Source organism: Amblyomma maculatum, chromosome 8 (assembly GCF_055883805.1).
Source record: "Amblyomma maculatum isolate TAMU_Amacu chromosome 8, ASM5588380v1, whole genome shotgun sequence".
Taxonomy (NCBI): Eukaryota; Metazoa; Arthropoda; class Arachnida; order Ixodida; family Ixodidae; genus Amblyomma; species Amblyomma maculatum.
The window spans coordinates 120,535,732-120,553,612 of NC_139351.1; the positions used below are offsets into that span (position 1 = coordinate 120,535,732).

The window sequence follows — 17,881 nt, forward strand, 5'->3', positions numbered from 1 at the left end:
CGAGAAGTATAGCGCCCCTTGTTTGTCTTACATGAGATTCGGCGAATTCGCACACAGCCAGGTCCCCATGGAGCCTGCACTTTGCCTCGGAGGTTCGAGAAATGAACGCTTGTCTCGTTTGTTATTTCAGCATACCGACGCGTGGGAGGGTCCGAGCTTTTTTAGGTGCGCAAATAAAGGCTCGTGGGCAAAGATAGATGCGGACACCAAAATGGCGATAACTTCCGAATTTTTACCAGGCGAGCGTAGTGAACTGTGATAACTATAGTGAGATTATTTACGATGACCATGTGCAACTTGTATCAATGGCGACCCAGAGTAGAAAAAGAGAAAGATAGCTACACAGTATGAAAGAGCACTGAATAAGGGTTGAGGCGAAGCCTCAGTTGCTGATATCTGGTATTACTTTTTGCCGCTTATGTCATGAAATGCGTACGAGCGCTCAGATAAAGGGTTCATTAGCTCAATACTCCTTCGACGACTACCGATATTGGAGTTCACGGTTCTATATTAACTTCTTGCGATGAAACATGATCGACATCGTGGCAACGCAAAATTATGCCCGCACTTTTGCCCTCGTGTGTTTGTGACCATTCCTTTGGCGAAATCTATCCTTCTCTCTAAATTTCTATACAGTTGCTGTCTACAGGAACTAAAGAATCTCACTGAGTCAGGACAAGTTGCAATAATAAACACAGTGCCAAACCTGAGCACGACAGAGGCGGGTGCTATATATAGAAGCCATGGTCTCCGAGACTGTACAGCGAACCCGGGTTTGCTTATCTTGGACAGCGAACCCAGGTTTACTTATCTGATCTCTGAGGGCATGGACGAGCATTATGAAAGCCGCCACGCTACAAGACCGCTTCGTGGAGCTGATTCGTTCGATGAATCGAGTAAGAGGATATTCGATTTGCTATCCCAAATTTTCGAACATTCGCCCACCCCCATTAGTCTTTAGAGCCTGCCCTGCACGCAAGGCCATCAGACAATGATGAATGACAACCTCATCGTTCGATAGCACACAGGCTGTAATCGCTCGGCTGTTTTTAACAGCATGCTCATTTTCAGAGCTCCCCTTTCGTCTAACCACGGACTGTATAAACATCCCCCCCCCCCCCCCCCCCCCCCTCAAAAAAGCTGCGCCGATGGGCCAGTGATTCGCTCCGCCATCGGAAAACTACAAGTCCGCCTCGCGTTGCAGAAGCCCATATATGGCCCTTTTTTGGTCCATGAGCCTTTCTCAAGCACTACACCTCAGAAGAGCCGACCAATGGGTCAGGGGAAATCTTGTGTTCATTGAAAACCGGTGGGTACCCGACGACACAAGGGATCGAACCTGGTGTCTCCCGAATGCGAGGCTGATGCTTTACCAGAAGGTCATCGCTATGCGCCCTGGAGCAGAAGCAAGACAACTGCTCCGGGTCATGAACATCTACTCTTGTGGTCTTTCTTGGCTCAGCACTGCTGGACCAAGAGCAGTAGACTACAGAGGAATTCAGAGTAGTAATATTTCAATAAAAAGAAATTCCAATTTCTACTTAAAGTCAGTGGTCCTAGGGCCCTTTCTCTATGCTAGCGCCTCCTGCATCTCCATTTCCCCTAGACGGGATAACCTGCTTTCTTTTACCGCCTCTCACTTTCCCGCACCCAGCCGTTAGCTGTTTATAGGTGAGCGTACGTGTAGCACTCGAAACCATATTCCTGACGTCTCGTATGTCGTTACAAGTGATGGTAGTGGTAATATTAATAATATAGTAATAATTGGTTCACATAAAAGGAAAGGCGCCGTATCTGTCACACTTGTTCTCTGGACACCTGAACCGCGCCGTAAAGGAAAGGAGGTAGGTGGGAGCGAAAGTGGAAAAAGAGAAAGTGAAGCCGTAGTGGAGGGCTGCGGAGTAATTTCGACCACCTGGGGATCTTTAACGTGCACTGACATCGCACAGCGCACGGACGTCTTTTCGTTTCGCCTCGCTTCGCTGTAAGTCTATGCGGTAGCTGGCCAGCTAAAATGTTTTTCACCACCACTATCGCAAGAGGAGCCGTAGTGGAGAGCTACAGAGTAATTTCGACTACCTGGAGATCTTTAACGTGCATTGACATCGCACAGCACAGCGAGGCGAAACGAAGAGACGTCCGTGTGCTGTGCGATGTCAGCGCACGTTAAAGATCCCCAGGTGGTCGAAATTACTCTGTAGCTCTCCACTACGGCTCTGCTGTGCGATGTCAGTGCACGTTAAAGATCTCCAGGTGGTCGAAATTACTCTGTAGCTCTCCACTACGGCTCCTCTTTGCGATAGTGGTGGTGAAAAACATTTTAGCTGGCAAGCTACCGCATAGACCTCTGCTTTCTCCATCTCTGGACCGGCCCAGGTCTAGCTCGCGCGAGACGTTTCACTTCATTCACGCATCGACGCGGCGCCATCAAGGAGTCCTCCTGCAAGACAAAAAGGCGCAGCCGCACTCGTCCCCCCCCCCCCCCCCCCCCCCCCCCCCCATCAGCGATATGCCCACTCGCCCACTTCCGAGGGCCGGACAAGCCGCCTGTGGCACCGATGCACCACCACCGGGCATCCAAGCCAAGCGTGAAAATGCACCGGGCGCATCTCCGTGCAGCCGCCTCACCCTCCTCCTCCCCCCGTGGAACAGAGCAGACCTCCGCAAGCGAGGCAACCAAGAACGCGAGCAAAAAGAACCTACACGGGAACGGGGCGAGGGAGAGAGGAAGAGAGCGAAAGAGAAGGAGCGACTGGTAAGGGAGACGAAGAGAAGAGGGCTTGAAAATAGAGAGAGAGGAGGATGAAAGCCCAGTTGTGTGGCAAGCGAGCCGCGCGGCCGCTTTTGCCTCAGTCAACGCGCAGGTTCAGTCGCCGCGGAGACTCTCACGCACCGCCGGTACCCCGCCGCCCGGCGGCGAAGCAGTCCTCCAGAGACCACAGAGTACACCTGGCACCGGAGTGTGGATTGTATCGACCCTTACAATCGACGCAAGATAACAGACATATCCCACGATTCCATCGACATTTCTCCAAGCCTCCTCCTGGTCTTCTGGCTGTGCTTTCGGATTTCGCTCGTGCCCGGTGTTTGTGTGTTCTGGAGCCCCGTGCGTGGTGACATTGGCGAGGATTTGGCACGATTCCGTCCCTGGATTGCAACGCGGCCACTGCTGGCCGTCGTGGCTTCGCCGTTCGTCCCTCTTCGGTGTGTTTTCGGTTAGCGTCCTCGGCCGGGCTACGGGGACCGCCTTGCCTCCCCCCTTGGTTACGCCAGCAAGGTCAGTGCATTGCACTCAGGTCTTTCACGGTGCCCTGCGATACAACAGCGGTGCCGGTGCGGCTTAAAAGTGAACGTGTGTGTAGACAGACGCGAGTGGACGTGATGTAGCGGCGATGCAGGTGTAACCACGCCGGGGGCTACGGCTCTGTATATGATTGGAGAGGCTGCGGACTTGCGACGCGTGTCGGGTTTTAAGGGTTCACGGTGCGGGTCGCTCCGTGTCATGCACCTGGAGAGTTCGGCGCGTCTATGTGGAAACTTTCTGAACCGGAAGTTTGTTTCTTTAGGCGCCTAATTAGTCTGGATTGTACTGCCAACTTGCACTCGCTATGACTCAATTTTTTATTTTTCAATCAGAACAAGAGGGGCATCAGCATAGCCAAACACAGTGCCACTTTTCGACTGGCACCTGAAATTGCCTGGCACTATGGTGGTCTTGTTCAGGTACGAGTGTACCGAGTCGCGCCTCTTAGAACTGTCACCTTCTGAGTTACGGTTGAATGCGACGAAGAAACCACGGCCGGTTTCACCAGAGTATATATGGAACAAGACTTAAAAGAACAGTAGTTGCTGTGTTGACTAAGCTTGATGCCTCCGATTCGATGCATGCATACGCTGTCTTTGTCATCGCACGCTTAATATCACAGTATACAACGCACTCCTACAAACATCGGGACCTTGGAGGGGCCATAGCAGCCTATGCGTTGCGACGTGGACAATCAGATTGCTGTAACGGCATTGAATCTTCTGTTGTTCACCTGCGCTGTTTTTTTGCTACTCGTACTGGAAAGGTTATTCACAATGAGTTCAGCTTTCTGCAGGCATTTCTGGCTTCAAGCCTTGGCGCTAAACATTTCTTAGCCAGGCAGGTTCGGCTAAACAGGAACTATGCAAGCCCAAACAAAGTTGCTTTCGATAAACTAATTCGCTGACCGCCGCTCTGTGTAAAGAAACCTCACTGTAGCGAACGCAAACAGGTTACGGATGAGTTCTATTAGTTAAAAAGGAGAGTCGATTCGATTGGATCTGAGAGTAAACACGAGTAGCAAGTTTCTAGCAATAACAGATTGGTAGCCTATCTACACCTCGTCATTTGTAGTTAGGCTGTCCAGATGTTTATGATATCGTGTCGCGCATGGCGAAAAGAACGCCGGAATGATGCGCATTTTTACAGCCGTAGCATCCTGGGGGTTAAAGAGAGCGAATGAAGAGAAGCTTGACGGGTACCGGTAGCTGAAAGGCGAGAAGGGGGAGGTTGCAAACTAGCATTCCGATTATCTGGCAACCGTCGTTGTCGTCGCAATGTGGCCGGCCTTCTAAGGTCGTACGTGATTGGCATCGTGCCCTCGCGCGGGGCTTGAGACAATCGCGGCCGGCGATCTGCGGCAACGTTGCCTGTTCAACTCGCTCCAACGCTTTTCCCAAATGGATTCGGGTTCCCTCGCGTGGCGACAGCTACGTCTTGATGGCCGTGTGATGTTTGATCGCCGATCCTTGATTTTTTCGTTTATCTTTAATTTGCTTTTCTTTTTCCCCGCGGTTGGGAAAGCGGGAGGCGTTGACCGCGCAATCGCGTCGAAGTTAACAAGTCTAATGCGGCTTATCTGCGGGGCGCAGAGGTGCTGTGCTTCGCTTCGATGAAAACTGAGCTTGTTGCGCCACTTCTGTCCCCGCTTTCTGGGTTTTACGACCTAGTTTGTGTTTTTCATTTTACTTTCTCTATGGGTGACACCGTGGCAGGTCTTATTGCAGGATGCCGAGGTCGAATGCTTCCGTCCACTTATTCTATCCTAGGTGGCTTCCTGCTTACGATAAATGCGCAGTGAAAATGAAATCGATTAATCGACTATTTCTCGCGATCTCCGTACAACGAGAACACAAGTCGCACGAAGATGGCAAGGACATGTCCTCGCTCTGAATCACGAGAACGCCAGGCCGAGCGGCCGACTCTGCATAGCTTGGAAGGAAGGTCACTTACTAGGAGCATTTTTTTTTTTAACCTACGCCAGCTACACTAGTGTAGCAAAAATCAACTGGAGGTATAGGAGGTTTGTTACACTAGTGTAGGTGGTGTAGGTTAAAAACAACGGCCCTACTGTTTGCGCGAACGAAGATCAATGCGACTGCAGAACTCTTCAAAAGTGCCCTGCTTGTGTACAGCATCTTTTCGCTTTAGCAGGCTGAGCAGGTGTTGACATCGTGAGCCCATCCGGTTGCGAATTATTGCTGTCGCCCATTCGCGGAACTGCACACGTGTCGAGCAGGAGGCACAGCCGCACGCCGTTTGCCTAACGAGGGTTTTAAAAACTCGGCGCAGTTCAATTACTGAAGCGAGACGATTTATGTGCATACGCCAAACTGCCTCTTCAGCTGCCTGATTCGTTTGTGGCGAACACTTCCCACAACTTGCTCCGAAGTGCGAATAACACCTGCCCTGGAGGAAACCTGCCAATACCATGCTTGAGCCAACAGTGCAACGTTGTGAATTCCATAAGCTGATGTTAGAAATGCCGCGCCTTCGCAAAATCCTACATGTGTGAAACAGCTGCGAAACTGAAAGCTGGGCCAAGACAAACAGCTATAGCTACTCCACGCGTTATCCATCAGCAAAATTATTTCAATTTATTTTTACAGCTTCGTGCCTTACCTTGTCACCAAAGTCATTGACTGAGGTCGCGCATCGTATATTGTAAAAGAGCGTCGTTAATGTTCGATTACAAACGTCTCCTGAGCGCTTGTACTCTATATTTGCCCACATAGGAGACCTCAATCAACAGCATGGACATCGGTAAGTTATGTCATGCACAAAACGAGTGCACTGGATACCTGAACGAGCTGCCCTGAAACCTATCCCTATTTTTGCATCTCCTTCCATGGGTAACCTCCGGCCAGATTCCTGGTCAGGCTCGAATCCCAGACAGTACAAACAGAAAATAACTTTCGGTACGACGACAGCAGAGGAATTCTTGGGGAACTTCCTATTCCGGACAAATCTCTCGATACCACGCAACTTACTTATTCTTCAACGCATACACCTTAATCAATACACTCGATCCGGCCCGCTCTTTTCTTTACCGTGTCTCGACACTCCCGCGCGTGCCCCAATTGTCGGATACACTCGCTAATTTAGGATAGTGCGTGCATTTTCTCCTGGCCCGTTGCACTTCAGTCCCCTCACTTTTCATAGCCTTTCTCTCCCAACGCGTGGTAGGCTTAGCTAGCCTCGTACCAGCTTGTGGATCAGCTGGTTTTGGTGACCTTGGCCAAATACACACTGGAAGCTTAATATTGCGTGGAAGTAAAAATTATCTTTCTCTCTGCCCGTTGTGCCATCCAGCAGAGAGAGCTGGACAATTTATCTGTTCTTTATACGTTTCCTGCCCACTCTAACGTCTCTCTCTCAAGTGCTTGAAACCGTGCACCTGGAAGAGTAGAGAGAGTCAGCGCGTCATCTCTTGGGCGAGCCAGGGCACAGACTGCGCAGTCCTTTTTACGAGACCTTAACAGGCAGCTGCTGTATACGAGGGAGTTAGCCAGGTTTGTCCTGAGGCGGACCCATCTCCGCGTCCGACAAACTTAGCGGGAGACAGGTGCTCGCCTTTGCGGCCGGCCGCGGCGGGACACCTGGCGCGGGCCTCACCGGCCTTGGCAACGGAACGCACGCAGCACCCCAGCCGTGAAGTCCACTTGAATAATTTATTGCGTCGGCGCCACGCCTGCTCTGCTCTGCTTCTCTTTATCGTGTGGACCATTCTGGGAAGTCTCAGGGGGAAAGGGAGTGAAGGAGTCCTGCCGGTCAGCTGACGACGTCCGCGCGGCAGCTTTCATCCGTTCTGCGTTGTTGACTCAATAAAGTGGGCACTGTTTTTGGGATGTGGTTACATACTCTTGGGCGGGCATCGGCTCTGGCCAACTCGGTGTCTTGTCCACGGTCTATAGGAACCAGAGATGCGAAGTCGGAGGAGTAAACACCTGACCTTCGTGCGCTGCGTTTACATTTCTCGTATCCACAACGCCAATTGGCTGTACCACAGATCGGTGGTTAAACTTTTCCCTATCGTCTATCACGTGATGTGGTCACCTAAGACAGTCCGCATGCCCGCCTGGGTCAAAGACCATCGCGCAGACTCTTTCTGCTGTCTTTTCAGGAACTGCCTAATGCGAGTTCTTGATGCAGGGTCGCATTCCTTCGTGAAACCGCTGGGAAAACGACCCCGTAACCTTACGATTCTGGCCATGACGCAGAGTTAACAGAAGAGGGCCGAGTTTCGAAGGTATGGGTAGAAAAAAAAACATGGTTTTGTGCGGACGGCGCCGAAGCCCTGCTGTGCCTGTTAACGCACGCACGCAGTTAGGCTACAATTGGTGACCGGTCTCTAGAGTACGGCGCTGCGTCTTTCTTTTTATGCACCCGCTGACCTTTACGGGCACTTGAAACGAGACCGGCTTGCACCGCAGGTCGTGTACTGGCGGTGGCCGGCGCACAATGTACGTACGCGGAAACGTAGAAAGCTGACCATTAATCCAAGAGAGAGTGTTTACGTTTTCGCGATACGAAGTCCTACAGTAATTTAGTTAGGATTTAGTTTGGTTGAAATATAGCTTCCGGCCCAAAATAGCGCGCACATTAGTCAAGCGGGGCCATTTCGAACCAAATTAAAAAAAAAATGGCGGCTTTTTTCGCAGCTGCCAATTGCCATTGATCAGAACGAAGCAGCATGGTATCAAAGATTTGACTGTATACCCTCCGTGGGTACGCTGTTAGTACCATGCAAGTCGCGGGCTCAATTCCGACCTCGATCGCCCCGTTTCGATGAAGGCGAAATCCGAAACCTCCCAAACCGGGTTTCGGTACCTTTTGGGCAACAAAGAGGGTGTTTCACGCGAAAGGTTCGTTTTCGTCACATTTGTTTTTGTCTGGGCCTCGGATTAAAGGCTGAGTTGTGAGTCAGCGCTTGTCCTGTAGCTTCCTTCTATCTTGTCTTATATCTTCCTGTTCGCGCTGTTTTTATTAACCTCAACCTCGTGTCGCGCGAGCACATATCGGCTTAGTCGTAATGACGAGTCTTTACGTCGCAGCTAAAGGTGGTGGCCGCTTGTTTGCTTCCGACACTCGTAGCTTTCTCCAGTCGTTCACGCTTTTTTTTTTTTTTTTCTAAGACACGTATACGATTCTCGACGCCGCGCTTTTGTTCGCAACGGTTACAAGGACTTTGCGTGTGCGCGCACGCCACGGCGCTTTCATTTTCGACAGGCTCAGCTTGGCCGCCCTGTAACAACACGCGCCATTTATCGAGCAAATACCGTTTGGCAAATGTACACCTACGCTCGCGAAAGCGACGCCTTTTCTGGAGCGTGACTGACAGGCGGCAGCCAAGGGAATGCGCGACGGCTCCCGCGTGACGCCCAAGAGCTATTGCGACGTCCATGCTACTTGTGTACGCAGCGACAAGCTACGCACACAGCCGCCTGACAAGTCCGCGCGGTATTTAGGCATACTGCGGGCTTTCCCAAGCTGTGCCATGCCTAAAGCAAAAACCAATCGAAGCAAAGACGAGTACAAAGGAAGAAGCGGATTCTCGTTCGATCGTTTTTTGTTTTGTTTAGTTTTGTTTTCGTTTCCAAATGCCTTGCGGTTTTGGTCTACCGGCTCCCCTCACTGCTGACAACTGGTGTCCTTCGTAAGAGTATAGCGGCCGGCGCTGCCATTTTGTCGACAAACAGGGGCTCCGTCAATCAGCAGACAGGAGAAATGTCGATCACACACTTAAACAGCGCCACTAACAGACACGGCGTGCGCGTACATACAAACTCTACAGACATGTGAGGTCGCTAAAGGGAGGTCGGGAGTGTGAGTGAGTGTGCGAAAGAGGCTTGTTACAGTTCCGGCGTCCGATTCTCACAGCAAGCGATAAACGGCTGCCTTCTAATGCGGACTGGTGACATTACCGCGGGGAGTTTCGTGTGACTTGAGTCATATTGTGCATTCAGCACTCAGGTCTCTTTTCCTGGAAAGCATTCGGCGTATCAGACTGTCCTATGCGCTACTCCACCATTTTGCAACTGTAATAGAAGCCGCGTACTTTCAGCTTATATCGATTAAACGTGTATAGTGCACTTCACTACGTTATAAATGAGCGCAACACGACTTCATGGCTGCTCCTGGCTGTGCTGACGCTTGTTCGGCAGTAGAAACGCATTTATTGCAAAGAAATAGCATTAAAAAGATTCAGCTGCGCGAATCAAACGCGTGATGTTTACATAAAAAAGGACTCCGTGATCCCCGTCACTAAGGGAGTACTAGTGTAGCCACAGCCTCTGAGATCCACGTTAAAGTTGGCAACTTGCAGCAGTTTAGTGACGAAATTAGGCTGCCGTGGCGACACCTGCATTTGATTTCTTTTCTTCTTTTACCTTTTTCAGTTCAGTTCAGTTCAGTCGTTCACTCGTGTCCGACTCTTCGTGACCCTATGGACCATGTCACGCCATGCTTTCCGGTCTCTCACTATCTTCCTAACATCACACAACTTCATCTGCAGTGCCTCGAGGATGCCATCTAACCATCGTGTTCGCTGCCTACCCCTTCTCCGGCGACCCTCAACTTTTCCCAACATCAAATCTTTCTCCAGCGACTCCTCTCTTCTGGTCAGATGACTAGCTGAGCTTTAACTTTAGAATTTTACCCTCCAATGAGCAGTCACGGTTTATGGTCGACAATGTCGACTGATTTGATCTTCTGGCAGTCCAAGGAACTCTCAAGAGTCTTCGCCAGCACCACAATTCAAACGCGTCAATTCTTCGGCGGTCAGCCTTTTTCACAGTCTGTCCTTATATCGCTCCCTTCAAATTAACGCAGTACACATTCCCGAAAGCGCGGACAAGGTAACGAGAAAGACGTCCTTCCATGTCCCCGCCAATGATGTCAGGCCTACATGTATATACATGGGTTTGTCGTCCTTGTCACGACCATCGGGGCTCGAAACCACAGACACCGGGGGCCTTGCACGTGAAGCGCACGCGGTCAGGCTGAGGCACGGCGGCTGTCCGCCCTCGAAGATGTCCTCGCTTTGGGCGTCACGGACTGCCTCCTTACGCACACGGACACGATCCGGAAGTTTACCTTGCCTCTCTTCACCGGGTCCGACTGCGTGCACTTACGACAGCGTGCGTCACAGCGGAGGCGGCAGTGTGCTCACCTTGACGGCGAAGAAGACCCCGCTGCTCAGTCAGCAAACACGGCCGGGTCGAATGGTGGGCCGGGTACTATACGTTCAGCGATCTAGCCGGTCACGTTTTAGTTCCGTGCACGGCCGCTGATGCTCCATGGGTCGCACTCAAGAGCGGATGAATTTTCACGGAATGGAAGATTTTTTTTTTTCTTTTACATAAACTTCGATTTATTTTAGTCCTCCCGCACAAAGCAAACCACTGCCCCTTCTTCTTCTTAAAAAGAAAGATATCTCGGAGGCCTTTTGGTTGTATTAGGTTATTTTGCTCGGAAACGGCTCTGTAGGTTTCCGTATTCCCAGCGCGCAGAAAGCAGCAGCTCTTGAAATGCTCCGAATACTCCTTTTCACGATGATAGCCGCTGACCTCTGAGGCCATCCGCACCGCCATCTACCTCCATATGGTGATCGCGGGGTTATTTTCGGTGTATACGTCATAAGTTCAGTTCGTGGAGCGGATTTTTTTTTTTTTTTTTTCATGTGGATGGAGCTGTTCGGAGTATCCATTAAATTACTTAATGAGTGGATGCAAGGTATAAGTTGATTAGTTTGCACCAGCTGGCGCCGATAATTGCCGTGCTCGTCGGCGGCGGGCATCGATATTCTTGTACTAGGTATAATAGCTTTTACATGATCCAGAGTGTGTTGCTTGCAACCGTGGTATGTGCCTTCCCCTTCACTGCACCAAACTGATAAGACGCGGCGCAACCTCGGTGGCGCAACTATCGTTGGCATGCCTCGCTCCCTTCCTCATGTTCGATGCACGGCCCCACGCTCTCCGGTGGCGGCGGTGGTGAGAGAGGTGGAGGGGAAGAGGCAAGAGACCGTGGTCTTTGATGGCTGTCTTTCGCGCTTACTCCAGCGGTGGTGCCTCCTCACTGAGATGTTTTGTCTCGTAGAATGGCGCTTCATCTGGGGTGCGCACGCTTCCTGCTTTCAGAGCTGAGAGACGTCAATACACGGACACTGATCCCAGCCAGAGCCACCGACCCAACCTAGCACGTTCAGTGCGCATGTGCATTGGCTCATTCGTACCAGCAGTGACGGCGGAAGTTACGTAACACCGTCACCGCTGTACTCACGTGACCACGTCGATGCGCGCGCAACCGTGTCTTGGCACCGTAGTGGATCGCGATGGATTTTGGATGCCTACGTTGTTCGTGCATGCCTTATTCCGCCCGCATGTAAAGGTTGACATTTGAGAAACAGAAGCAGTAACTTTCCTCAGAACCGTCTTTCGTAGTTAAGATTTCATTTATGCGGGTCAATGTCCCGCAGCTATTCAGGCTGTGAAGAACATCGTAGTGCTGTGATCCGGATAATTTTGACCACCTGAGACTCTCTGAGCTGACATCGTACAGGTACAAAACTAAACGGGAGGGGGGGATGTCCTGACTGTTACTAATGTACAGTAGTTAATGATCCTGTCAATTGTTGCTCAGAGAACTCTGTTTTCTAGAAGAATTACCATATCACGCATCCGTGAACACTAAATGCCATGATAGCAGCGGCCTCTGCACGGTGGTTACATGCATAAACATTGGTGGTGCATAAAAGTGGCGCCAGAATTTTGTCCCACATGAAGCGGCGTCGTGTCCAGCTTTGTCTTTGCGCGTATACATGTCGCTAGTGAGGCAAGGCATTTTTTTTTTTTTCAAGAAGCAAAGTTTTGCTTGCACTCTCTGCTGTATGGGGTTATTGGTTATTATGAGACCTTATGGGGTTATTATGGGGTTATTGAGACCTTAAATGAACGGAGGGTCAACTATAAGGGGCCTGCCGACGGAGCTGCAGACAAATATTCGTCCCGCTCTGTCTCTGCTGTTCACAGCCCTTATCCTAACTCTCACACGCTGTACTTTACCAAACGCATCGACAACAGCCGCCGAAAACTGCGTATGTAACCTTCGAAGGCAACAAGTATTCCAATTCGACTCAATTTAGCGGCTCGATGACAAGTTTCGAAGCCCAGAGGGGGCTCTCAAATGCCATGTAGGGGGCAATGTGGCCCCACCTTCTGTAATATTGGCAGTTAATGTTTCTACCACCACCACCAGTTTCGGCAGCGAGTGTTTAAGCACGAGCGTCAAATATGAGGTTCGCGCTCCGAAGCGAGGTGTTTTGCAGCGAAAGCTAGTCAGTGACGCATTTCGGGTAAACGTCGCTAGTCACTACTACGCATGCGTCGTAACCATATGGCAGCTAGTTGCTCCCACCTTCCTCCATTCCATTACGGCGCGGTTCAGGTGCCCACTGAAACAAGTGTGACAGATACTGCATGCGCCTTTCCCTTCCTGTGAACCAATCAATTAGTTGCTCCGAGTCACAGAAGGGAAAAGAAGGGAAGAGAGGAGAGGGAGGAGAAGCCGATCAAATAGAACAAGAATATTCCAAAGACGCCAAGAGGACGCACCTAATCGCGGATCACACATGCACGGTTTGCAGCCTGTGTATCGGCGACGAGAACGTTCGAGTGGGACTTGGTGAACAATCCCTTTGGTGTCTTTCGCTACGCACATCGAGGCTTAAAAGAGTTGAACCGTCATCACATTGTTTTTCCTCAGATATAGGCTAAGCTATAGGCCACTCAAGTCGCATCAAATGCTGGGGTAATACGTTTAACATGGCGGGTGTGTCTTACGAGCGTGATCGCATACATGACCAGCAGGGTTGGCACAGCGCATGTGCAGTAGCGAGTGCACGTCTACACCTAGTGGTTTCCACTCGGCTGGACCAGTTTAGGTCTTCGCTATGTCAAAGAAGCAGAGCTTCAACATAGTGCCTTTCCCGCTTCAGCATGTCCCGGTAATGCCTTGTATACACTATAACACCCAGCTCGCAAATGAAGCTTCGTCACGATACCGCGCGCTCGACTGGAAAGCAACGGCGCTTTGTCCTGCAATAGGTGTCACGTATACAAGCCCCTCTATGTATGTCTGCCGCGTTCTCATTCGTTGTTAGCTGCAGTGCTCTTATCTCCTTCGTGCCCTCTTTACGATTTCTTTCTCTCGTACACACCTCAGCCTCGATGACAGGTGGCAGCTGATGATTACACGTCTGGCGCCTCTGTTCCGCGGGGGGCTCTTCCGGGTGCATCTAATAGCCGGATACGAAACCCAGTCGTTTCCGTCGTCGCTGCCGGGGGCGGCTGGCACGACGACCCGGGCTGTGCCGTCTACCGTCCTCCTTGAGAATGTCAGTGTGTCACATATCTCCGCCCCTCCTGCGCGTCGCGTTCATTCAGTCATTCATCGGCAAATGCCGTCATCCGCCTCACCGATCGCTGCGGAGGCATCCGTCCCCGGTATTGATGCCATGTCGGAGCAAATACATCGAGTTAAATTGAGTTGTGCTCCCGAAATGGACAACCAACATTCACCGTCCTGAAAATTGGTTAGTCTGCTCTTTTCGCAGCTGGCAAATACCAATTCGTAACGAGGGGAATCCGCGAGTCCGTCTGACTTGCGTTTCTTCTAAACTATGCTTGTCAAAGCACCACCTGCCGAACATTTTAGTGGGAAAACACCATACGGACGCCAGACTCGAGTAACAATCTTGGATCTTACATGTCTTACTCCTCATTGACACAACAGATCTGACGTCACAGTTCACGTGACCTAGGGCGGTTAATTCAAACAGAGCAATGGCGCAGTGTTATCGCTGTAACTGAGAGGAAATCAGTGAGAAGAAAGAAGTTTCGGGACCCTACCATTGAGGAGACTGAATTACGCATCGCTGTAACCGGGTTAAATTTGACACGAGTTCAGCATGACTTTCTAGAAGGCCGACTCTCATCAAGATCTGCTTATGCCATTTTTTGTTATAGCTCTGATGCAGCTTTAACTGCGGCTAGTTAGTAAACCAAGTAACTCAAGTTTCATCTAAAATAAAAATAGGAAAGACGTAACGAAGAACAAAACGTCCCCTCGTGGCCTGATTTGAATGATCTGACACCAAAATGAGGTCCCGGTTTCGACTTCAGCGCGCTTTTTCCTCCTTCGAATTCCGGCCGTCCTCTGAGGCGCTGCTGCGCGTTTGAGGAAACTGGTCTCAGCGGGCGCCTGCGCTGTCAGTCGGGACGATAAGGGCTCGCGCACGAAATTGTGTCACTCGTCGCGATATTCGCGTCCGCTCAGAACCACCGCCGCCGCTACGAATCTAGCCAGTTCTCAGATAACGACAGGGACGGGCGCCAACCCCCCTTACGCAGCCCAAATTTGTAATCTGTAATAATAATAAAAAAGAAGTGTGTATGCATAGTCCTACTGGGCGTTGCCGTTCATGTTTAAGGACATATCCATACACCCAGTATGGATGCATGGCAATGATTCCAATATGGGCGGGGCGGGCATATTTACATGCTTATGTACTTTGCCCTTTCTACATGGACCGCTTTCAAACATCTTAAGTAGGCTTCACCTCAATGCAGCATGCGCTAATGGCGAAACAGCAAGCACAGCATCCTTTTTGAAAAAGGGTGCATATGAAGCACCCTTTCTATAAAAGAGTGCAATGCTAACTTATGCACCCGTTAAAAGTTGGTACATTCATGCACCCTTTCTGGAGGGTGTAAGGGGATTAGTTATCGACACGGCAAAGCTCCCTCAAGGGTGTAAATAGCAAGCACAGCCTCCTTTTTGAAAAAGGGTGCAAATGAAGCACCCTTTCTATTAAAGAGTGCAATGCTGACTTATGCACCCGTTAAAAGTTTGTACATTCATGCACCCTTTCTGGAGGGTGTAAGGAGGTTATAGACACGGCAAAGCACCCTCAAGGGCGTAAATTTTTTACAGCACTTTAATGGTCGTATACTTCGTTTGCTCTATGCAGGGGAATATTGTTCGAGCGGTTGCCTTCATAACAACATGTGAAGCAGTACATGCAATTTTAGTGATTTATCCTTTTAGCGTGATAGCGTTAAAGGCCCCGTTTACCGAAATCGATCGTAGGCGATCGTGAGCGAAAAATCATGAGCATGGCGTTGGCAGGCGGTAACTGGCAGCTAACATGGCCACGCACTGACTTGACGTAGGGTTGCCTGATGTTACGTAATTATGTGTGGCAGGAGCCCGGGTCTCTCTCTTTTCATATGGCAGAGTGATATCAGAATCAGCCGGCCAGGACCCTTACATTCACGTCACCCATATACCAGGCAGGTACATATATGCGCAATGCGTTTGCCGGCGGTAAAATGAAGCCCTGAGCAACCTGCCCATTCTTTGCTTTCCTTTTCGTTTTTGGCAACCTATCTCTTCCCCTGCGAACATTTTTTTTTCTTCTTTCACTCCATTGTGCAAAGGTATGAAAAGGGCTCGAAACATCGAACTGACTTGTGTATCGCTTGTTTATGCGTGTCCGCTTTCATTTTTATGTTCGCCTTGCCCGGGCTGCGACACAGCCGACTGCGTGGCCGACCCGCGCGCCAGAGAACCGGCCAGTCGCCGCGTTCAGAATGGAATACCGTTGAAGCGGCAAACGGATAACAATGCAAGCGACGAGCGGTTCGCCCGTTTCCCGTTAGCTTCCATAGAGAGAAAGAGAGAGAGAGAGAGAAGCAAACAAAAAGGCAAATCAAAAGAAAGCGGCGGCAATTCCTTTGCAACCTGGCTCTCGAGTTGAGCCGTGGCAACCGCTCTTGTTCTTTCTGCCTCCTCCTATCGTTCGCGCCCCGGCGCTCAAGTCTTTGAAAAGAAAAAAGGAGGAGGGAGGCAGGCACAAAGAGAACAGCACAACGCAGTGCGGGTCGTTTAGAAACATAGGCTTCCAGAAGAAACCCGAGCGCGGTGTTGTACGCGAGCTTTTGGGCAAGGCGCAGAAGCAACAACGGGCACTCGGTGAAGTCTACGAATGCCCGGCGGGTGTAAGAAAGGCTCCATACCCCGTCTCTCTCTCTCTCTCTCTCTCTCTCTTCCCGCATGCCTCGAGCGTAAACGTAGCTACGCAGGGCTCAAAGGGTCCGGCGGCGGCTGGGCTATGCCAGCAGTTGATCTTTTCTCCATCGACAGACTCCCGCCAAGGCTGTCCCCTTATGACGCTACGCGGCGGAGCGTTGCCCAATTCGCAGCCTACGATCTATCTATTGTGGCTGTGTATTGTGCTGACGGTATCATACGCGAACGGACTCGGCGTGCAGCACACACCTGAGAAAGTTGGTCGGGCACACACACAGCGTATGGTTCGCTAGGCGGGCAATTGTCCGAGACCGGCTTTGCTTAATTCCTGGTGGTACGATATTGTACAGCACACACACGTGTGTGCGGAAGTTCTGGCTTTTCTGGAACTTCCGCCAACGGCGTCGAGCGAAGCCGAACTTAGCACGCACGCGTTATGGGTACGGTGGCTATAATACTATAGCCATTGTACTATTGGGTCGCTGCCCAGTGCAGGTGTTCCATCGGGTCGCCGGGGATAAATTGAATTTTCAATACGGGTCGATGAATGGGGTAATGGCTTAGCACGAAGCGGGCACGACTCGAATAAAAACGCAGCGTTTGTAACGCAGAAAACAGCGACAAATGGTATAGAGGCGTTAGCTCCCCCCCTCTATCTTTCTCTCCCCGTCTTCTCCTACCGCTGTTACCAACACGCTGCGCGGTGACGTCAGGTGAGATTTTTGAAACGAAGATTCGCCCGCTTGAATATTACTCCATCTTAAGTGTGGCTACCAGGATATATCTTGGTATGGATACGAACCCACGACCTTCGGTGTTATCGCCAACGTGAGCGGAAGTGACCGAAAGAAAGTACTCCAATTTAGGACCGAATTTGTCCTTAATAAAAGTGCACCTTGCTGTAGGGATAAAAAAAAAAGCGTCAAAAGCGGCCCAGCCTATGTGATTTCTGTCTAAGAGCAAAAGCGTGACGGTGTTGTGCCCCCAAATTTCCCTGAGAGAGAAAAAGTACTACTGCAATTTTTATTCTTGATAATAATCCAGACATGGCAGTAATTGAATTCCAGTAATGAAATTACTGTAATTTAATTACTTTTCTCGGTAATTTGTATGTATTGAACTACTTTTTCAGTTTGGTAATTTAGTAATGTAGTGAATTACTTTTTGGTAGTAATTTCGCAGCAAAGTAATTAATTCCTCTCGAAATTACTTTTACTAAAGTGCGCCATCACTCCAAAGTAGAGTGCGCGAAAGCAGGAACGACGTGCTGCAATCCGAAGCCAGCGTAACGGATTGGCAAAAGGAGACAGAATTGAGCTGAACTATAGAATACTCTGGAGAACAATTTGTTTTGTTTAATAGCTTTACTTAGTTTTTGCATTTATGGAAACTAGAAAGTAATTTCGAAGTAATTGAACTTCTCAGTAGAAGTAATTGTAATGTAATTTTATTACTTTTGGGAGAGCAGTAATGAGTAATGTAATT

The 17,881-nt window shown here is 50.2% G+C and overlaps 1 protein-coding gene across 2 annotated transcripts in view; it reads left to right on the forward strand.

The window, feature by feature from the left end:
* The first annotated feature begins 2,740 nt into the window (after positions 1–2,740).
* LOC146182353 (uncharacterized) overlaps positions 2,741–17,881 on the forward strand; it is a 133,754-nt gene continuing 118,613 nt past the window's right edge. For both annotated transcript variants that reach the window (XM_084577440.1, XM_084577441.1), the window contains exon 1: positions 2,741–3,277. The gene's annotated coding sequence lies outside the window, so the exon portion shown is untranslated. The remainder of the gene's footprint in view (positions 3,278–17,881) is intronic.